General features: G+C 33.9%; 1 pseudogene; it reads right to left on the bottom strand.

The window, feature by feature from the left end:
• Window positions 1-1066: 1066 nt before the first annotated feature.
• Window positions 1067-6457, bottom strand: LOC149230716 (tubulin alpha-1 chain-like; annotated as a pseudogene).
• Between the last annotated feature and the right edge of the window lie 1199 nt (window positions 6458-7656).

Genomic DNA, 7656 nt, shown 5'->3' with positions numbered 1-7656 from the left:
GGGTATAAACTGACATCACGACCATCTCAGGGTGCAGAAACTTGGTTCCAGCATCCCCCCATACTGCTTCGGGTGAGACTTCGGTCCGCTCTCTACGGGTTGATGTCAAAAGGGCTAATAGTGTAGGGATTTGTTTGGCTAACTAATGTTGAACCTCAGTCAGGCCCCACAAATCCAACACATTCAAATCCAGTTTCAAATATAGGAAATTAGGCTTGAACACTGACTTTGTTCATGTTTATGTTTCACACAAGATTAACACATTAATTCAGAATTTGAAATTCAAGAACATATTGACTTCTGAAATCAAACTTTTCGTTAAAGTGACTAGAGAGGAACCCAATACTTTCATCTAAAGAAAGAACTCAAGCCTCGATTAACATCTGCCACATCTTTCTTTGAATCTTTTCCACTTTTCTATGCATCACTCATACCTCTACAAAATCCCCAATCTAAAATCAAAATAAAAGTCACACAACACTTCATATGGAGCCAAGTATGATTTTAAAAATATAAAGCAACATAATTCTAACAACACTTGAGCCCAAGCATCATAATGAAAACTATAGTGCAAAGGAATTCCATTCAAATACAGTTGCCAGTTTCAAATACATATTAGGCTTAAACACTAACTTTGTTCATGTTTCTGTTGTAAAAAATATTAACCCGTTCATTTAGAATTTGAAATTGAAGAACATATTGAATTTTGAAATCAAACTTTCCATTAAATTAACTAGAGGGGAACCCAAAACTTGCATCCAAATCAAGATCTCAAGCATAAATTATCATCTGTCACATATTTCTCTCAATCTTTTCCACTTTCCCATGCAAGACTCATGTCTCTACCAAATCCCTAATCTGAAATCAAAATTAAAGTGACACAACACTTCACACGGAGCCAAGTATGATTTTAAAAATATAAAGCAACATATTCCTAACATCACTTGATTCCAAACATCACAATGGAAACTATAATGCAAAGGAATTTCAATCAAACCCAATTTCAAATACAGGATATTAGGCCTGAATACTTAATGATTTTTCGGTTAGGACACTTTTGAAAAGCCTACTGATATAACCCAACCTCTAATCTTGAATATACCTCTTTGAATGCCACAATATCTTGCCCTACCACCTCCAAATTCTACAAAAAAAGGAAGAAAAACAATACCAATTTACATCTACCATTAGTGAGTGCCAGTGATTGTATTAAAAAACAATTTTTTGGATTTTCACTTACCTCCATGAGAAAAAGTATTTTTCTAATTGAATTCATCATCTCGCAATGGATCTTGATAACTACAGTTCAAATAACTCATATAATATCAGTGATTTCCTTTCAACCCTCCACACATTATCGATAGCATTTATTAGAAAACTTTTATCGAGATCTAGAATGGAAACATAATTCCATCTAGCAATATTAACTTGAACAGATAAGCCCAATGGAATTTTCATCCAGTGGCCTTGGTGAAAGAGGTATAACAACCATAGAGACATGTCAAGTATTTTCCAATGTGAAAATGATTAAAATCTCAATTGGAGCATTGAGAAAATTATTTCCCTTGTTATTGCATCATATTGTTTCTCTTCTAGTTGTCTTATGACCAAATACTCATTTTAACCACCTTTCATTTTTATAGACTAAATTTCAGTGTGTATATATAATTAATCAGGTGAAATCACAATGTGTATTTCACATTCACACACAATTGGTGTGATGGATGAACTTATCTTAAACTTAGCTTGCTTAGACAAAAAATTTCACATTCAAAACATAGACATGGAACTGCAAAATCTAGCAACAAATGAACTCTGAATTCTCATTTTACTGGAAAAAGTAAATATTAATTATTAATTATCATAGGATCCCTTACAAAATATATGCTCCTTAAACTCTCATAGGAAAATTAGGGCTATGACTGCTCTCTTAATGCTCATATCCCAATTCGTAGATACAATTACTCTAGATGAGAACTCTGATCAAATTTACGAAAATAGATCTTTTGTATACTGAAAATACTTAGGATTATGAATGACATGCCATTAGGATTGGATTGAGTTTCAATATATATTAAATACCTCTGCTACATTGGTCAAGTTGGAAATCATACAGACAACCCTCTAGACGTTTGCAAGGTCCCCACAAGGAACCACAATGGGAGGCTTATAGTTGATACCACACTTGAAGCCAGTGGGACACCAATCCATGAACTAAATGGTCCTATTCGTCTCTATGGTAGCCACTGTCATGTTCAATCCTTGGGCACAACGACCCCATGGTACATGAGAAAACAATTCATGTACTTTTCATGGTGTGGACCACATTTAGCCATCATGGACAATGGCTCAAAGGAAATGTTGGTAATCTCAACCACTCATAGCTACTCATGGTATGCCTTCTCAACAAAAATCACTAGGGAATATGAGGAAAACATGACATGAATATGAGGATACGACACCAAGTTTGTATGGAATTCAGTCATATCAATGTTCAGAGCACCATCAAAATGTAGGGAGGCAGTCATGGAAGATATGGCATACAATATCATAAGGTAACCATCAAAATGCAAATAACAGAAGCCATTAGATGGAATGAAAGTAAACCCAAACTTACTTGAGATACAAGTCTATTAAGGTTAGTGTATATATGATGCTTGATGTCCAGGGAATGACGACAACTATCATAGATGTCCTCATTATCCAACAAAAAAACCACATTAGTATGCTCTAGCAGTGAGTGTGTTGACAACACATTATTGTAGGGCTCATCTACAGATGTGGAAACTAGTGGAGATGGATACACAATGAAACCCAACTTGGAATTTTTTCCATAATCAATAGAAAGCCTCTCGAACAGAAGGGGCCCTAGACCAAATCAATGTTCAGAGCACCATCAAAACATAGGGAGGCTGTCAGGGAAGATATGACCTGTAATATCATAAGGTAACCATCAAAACTCAAATAACATAAGCCATTAGACAGAACTTCAAATGAAACTAAACCCCAACTTACCTGAGATACAAGTCTATTAAGATTAGTGTATGTAGGACGCTTGACATCTAGGGAACGACGACAAATGTCATAGATGGCCTCATTATCCAACAACATGACCACATGATAGAAATGAGTGTGCTGACACAATGTTGGTGTAGGGTTCAACTACAGATATGGAAACCTGTGGAGATGGATACACAGTGAAACCCAACTTGGATTTTTTTCCATAATCAACAAAAATCCTCCCCAGTAGAAGGGACCCCAAACTAGATCCAGTACAGCCTCCCACTACATGGAAGATTAGGAAATCTTGCAGGACTGTACAATTGTCCACCAACTTTCGGATTCGATCCAAGAACAGATTCACAATTTCCTTATCAACTGTTAACAAAAAAAAATGTCTTAATGTATTTTCAATTCAAGTGAACAAGATGAAATGATAATGTTGAATAAGGAAGGAATCAACTTACTGGTATAATGGCCATAAGCAAAGTTATTGGCAGCATCTTATTTTCCACTGGTCAGCTTCTTTGGGTGAAAAAGTTGTTGATATAAGCTCTATAACTCACTAATACTGTTCTAAATCCGAGGAATCAATTCGATGGCAGGTGTTGTTTCTATCGTCTAACACCCAAAACAACAACACAGGTGGCATGGGAGGGAATTTATTCTCAAAGGAATGCCTTACGGCGTAATTATAAATTTATTAAAGCTTAAATAATATTTTTGAGTTATTAATATTATTAATAAAATTATTAAAATTTAATATTACTTATTAAACATTAATATTTACCTAAATATCAAAAGTATTATCAACAATAAAAATAAATAAATCTCGGGCATAAGAGAAGTGTTGACAAACAAAATATGAGATTTAGTATGGCTGATATCCATATCTGAGATAGTCATGAAATCCTTTAATACTTTGTGAATAACTCGAGCTTTTTGAACCATTGGGGCTCCATACACACAATGTCATCCAAAAACTATTCGTGAGAAATGGGAAGGTCTTATCTAAGTAACTTGATGTCCTTCAACTTATACTTTGAAACTACTACCTTCAGAGCTTGACCTAATCCTTCAATTACAAGAATGAAAAGGAAGGGTGATAGGGAATCTGCTTGATGGATTCCTCTTGAAGGAGAGAATGTTTAACAAGAGGCCCATTTAAGAGCATTGAAGAAGGTTGAAGAGATTAACTCCTTAATCCATTTATTTCAATCATTGGCAAATCCAAATGCAGAGAGAATCTAGAATAAGTAGGACCAATTGATCCTATTGAAAGATTTGGAGAGATCTAGGTTGATAAGTATGAAAAAAAATTTTGTGCTTTTAAGGAATGGATTATTTCTATGCTAATATTATTTTATTTAAAGTGACCATTGCATCTCTCTCTCTCTCTCTCTCTCTCTCTATATATATATATATATATATATATTAAAGAATCTAGAATTGTACAACTGACATAAAAAATGAAGATTCATTTTTGTTTTTTTCAATTACTTTATCCCTCTTTAAAGTTCATATAAAATTGTGTCACTTATCATCACACTGAAATAATTTATTTATGCTTCAACGTGTGAGTGAAATATTTTTACTACATCTTTTGAGAGTGACATTATTGATGTTTTATAATGCTTTTGATTGAAGCTAATTGTATAGTCATTTTCCTCGTATAATTGACATTGTCTTTTTATTTATAGAATATTTTATTTTTATTTTTAAAGGACATATTCCCACTCAAGGTTGACCGTGAAAGAAACTACACATATATTGGGCTCTAGAATGCACCTTTGGGCACAAGAACAAGTGAATTGAGTGACCTCAATGTGAAGGAATTAGACATCTCCTTCATAATGGGTTGTAATAGCAACAATAGCTATCACAATGAAAATGATATAGTTTTAACTAACACTTGCATCAGGAAACGTCGTAAGTTGCAACTAAATTTTATGTCTTTCAAGCACACTAACTATAATAAGTAGGCATGATTCATTATGTCCCCTGCTGCAATGAGAAATGAAGTGTTATGTAACCCATCCTTGATGCCAATTGGCCTTTGAAACCAAGATCATGGAGCAAAGAAATATAGACCCACTTTCACTTTTTTGCTTTCGATGCCCCTCCTTGCATGCTACATGAATTAAATGTCTGTAAGAAATCACAGCCTAGGTATTTCCAATGACACTTGCATAGGTGAAAAATGATAGTTCTGCACGAATCAATCGAGTACCTTTTAGGTTTTATTTCCAGAAAAAACAGATCTTATTTCTTTGGACAATGCTCCTAATATAAAAATATAAGTACTGTGAGGGGATTATTTTATTCAATAAGACGAAGGAATTTTTCGTGGCCCATGTTTTCAGAGTAATGTTGATCTATAGTATTTATATCATTATACTTATCCATTTAACAAATCTAGATATATATAATTCACATATCCCTTCGTGCAATGTGACATCTAAATAAAAACCATTATAAATATCATATATAAAAATGTATTTCCATTCATTTATTCATCACCTGGAAAAAAAAACACATAATGGAAAATAAAGTAAAAAGTCTTGATTGCGGTATTAATTCTCGTTCAATTGATTTAAAAATGTTAAAAGTATACAATCCTCCTCTTAAGTGAAAACTTGTTTGCGAAGCAAGCTTGTTTGTGTGTCAGATATTTCTTGATAAGAATAGTCCATATTCAAAAACGAAATTACAAATTCAACCATGTGAAGGGTTTGGTGATGAAGATTTTATTGTCGATCTCCACTTCGATAAAAATGTTAAAGGTATGTAATCCTCCTTTTAAGTGAAAATACTTAAAATGTGAAAATGTTAAAGGTATGTAATCCTCCTCTTAAGTGAAAACTTATTTGTGAAGCAAGCCTGTTTGTGTGTCATATATTTCTTGATAAGGTTAGCCAATATTCACAAAATAAATTACAAATCCAACCATGTGAAAAGTTTGTTGCTGAAGATTTTGTTGTCGACTTCCACTTCCATAAAAACATTAGAATGATTATATTAAAGGCATTGACTTTGATCTAATAAATTGTCACTACAATATTTTTAGTTATGATTAGTTTCTATCATAACTAATGATTGTGCAGAAATAATTTGAATTTTCTGGACACATTAACATCTCGTTTCAATCGTCCTCTGATTCTCATCATATTACTTATAAACAAATCAACACATTCGGAAAAATGCTATTGGATGGAACAGGCATTGCTGATACCTCTCTGAGAGAACCAAATTACCAAATTGACAATAATTCTCAAATAACTTTTGTTTCATATAAATTCATGAACAATGTGAACATATTAATCTTGAAGCACCGATTAATATGGGCAACTAGTTCCACTGCTATAGTAAGCCTCTTCCTTTGCTCTATAGAAATCCCTGTCACTCCAAGAAGCCCTACAATAGCATCTCTTAGAGGAGTGAGCTCTACAAGCTCCATGACTTCTGCCACAAACATCCGCACTTATTGTAGAAACAAAATTCTGTGAGTAAAAGCTGCTTGCATAGTCTCATTAATAAGATTTTCACTCCGAAGAACTGCATGCGAATGGGAGAAATTTAGACCAACCATTCTAGTTTTCTCGTCAACCTCGCAAGGAAGACGGAGCCATGCAGAATACATAAGTGATTCAAAGACTCTGACATTTGGAGAGTGGATATCATTTTTTTCACAGTACCATGAGATGCGAGCAAATGTTTCTTGCTTCTTGGGGAACCACTTACATTGGAAATGAGTTGTAACCTCTCTTGAGTCAAACCTTCACTTTTCATCCCATATTACAAAATTAACATTAGTTCCAGAAGTTAGAGAGCATGGCTATGTCAAACCACACGTAGATTACAAATTCAATTGAATGATTTGTAGAGATGCACATACTGGTGGCATGTCAACATAATAGTGTATGTTCTCAAAAACCATTGACAATGGCTAAAAAGGAAGGATCATTCCTTTCTTGTGTTGTGACAATATTTGAATGGCACCGACTTCTCCGACATGTGTAAAATTGTCTTCAGAGGTTAGACTCTCTCTCCTCTCTGATAAGTAAGTAAGCATGAACGATAAAATTGTTAAATCTATGAATTATTTTCAAATCTTCGGATGTGACCAGTTTACATAGTTTTATTGATTGTATTCTTTGTAGTTCAATTGTTTCACCCTTTCTTTCGAACAACAGAAAAATCAATGCTTTCGAGTCTCAATTAAGATCAACACAGAGGCTTTTTAACATCTCTCACTCTGTTGTCTGACATAAGGTGTTACAGAGAAGTTCTATAGTTCACTCAATTTTTCCAGTTCATTGCCTATCGCAAGATTAGAATCAGTTACAATTAGCACTGTCTCCATTTCCAAATACGTTTCACTCTCTTTCTGAAACAATGTAATTTTAGCTATGAGCAGTAGATTGAAACACTCAAAAGTACTAAAAGAATTTCTGGAGAGTTCATAACTTACCACTAGACTTTCTTTGAGATGTTAGTTCAACATAATGATGTTTCTTTCCAAGTTGGTTGTTTAGTAAAAAGAACAACGATATATATCTATATACACTTTCACCCAGAGAGTCGGCCTTTCAGTTGAATTCAATAAAAAAAAAAACCCAAAGCGGTGACCCTGATTCTTTTCAAACACCAACGGCC

This window comes from Pinus tabuliformis, chromosome J (assembly GCF_031772625.1).
Source record: "Pinus tabuliformis cultivar Carrire ecotype Pingquan chromosome J, CPIR1, whole genome shotgun sequence".
NCBI classification, from domain to species: domain Eukaryota; kingdom Viridiplantae; phylum Streptophyta; class Pinopsida; order Pinales; family Pinaceae; genus Pinus; species Pinus tabuliformis.
The sequence above is the reverse complement of the archived record's forward strand: the minus strand, read 5'-3'. Positions and strand labels throughout refer to the sequence as shown.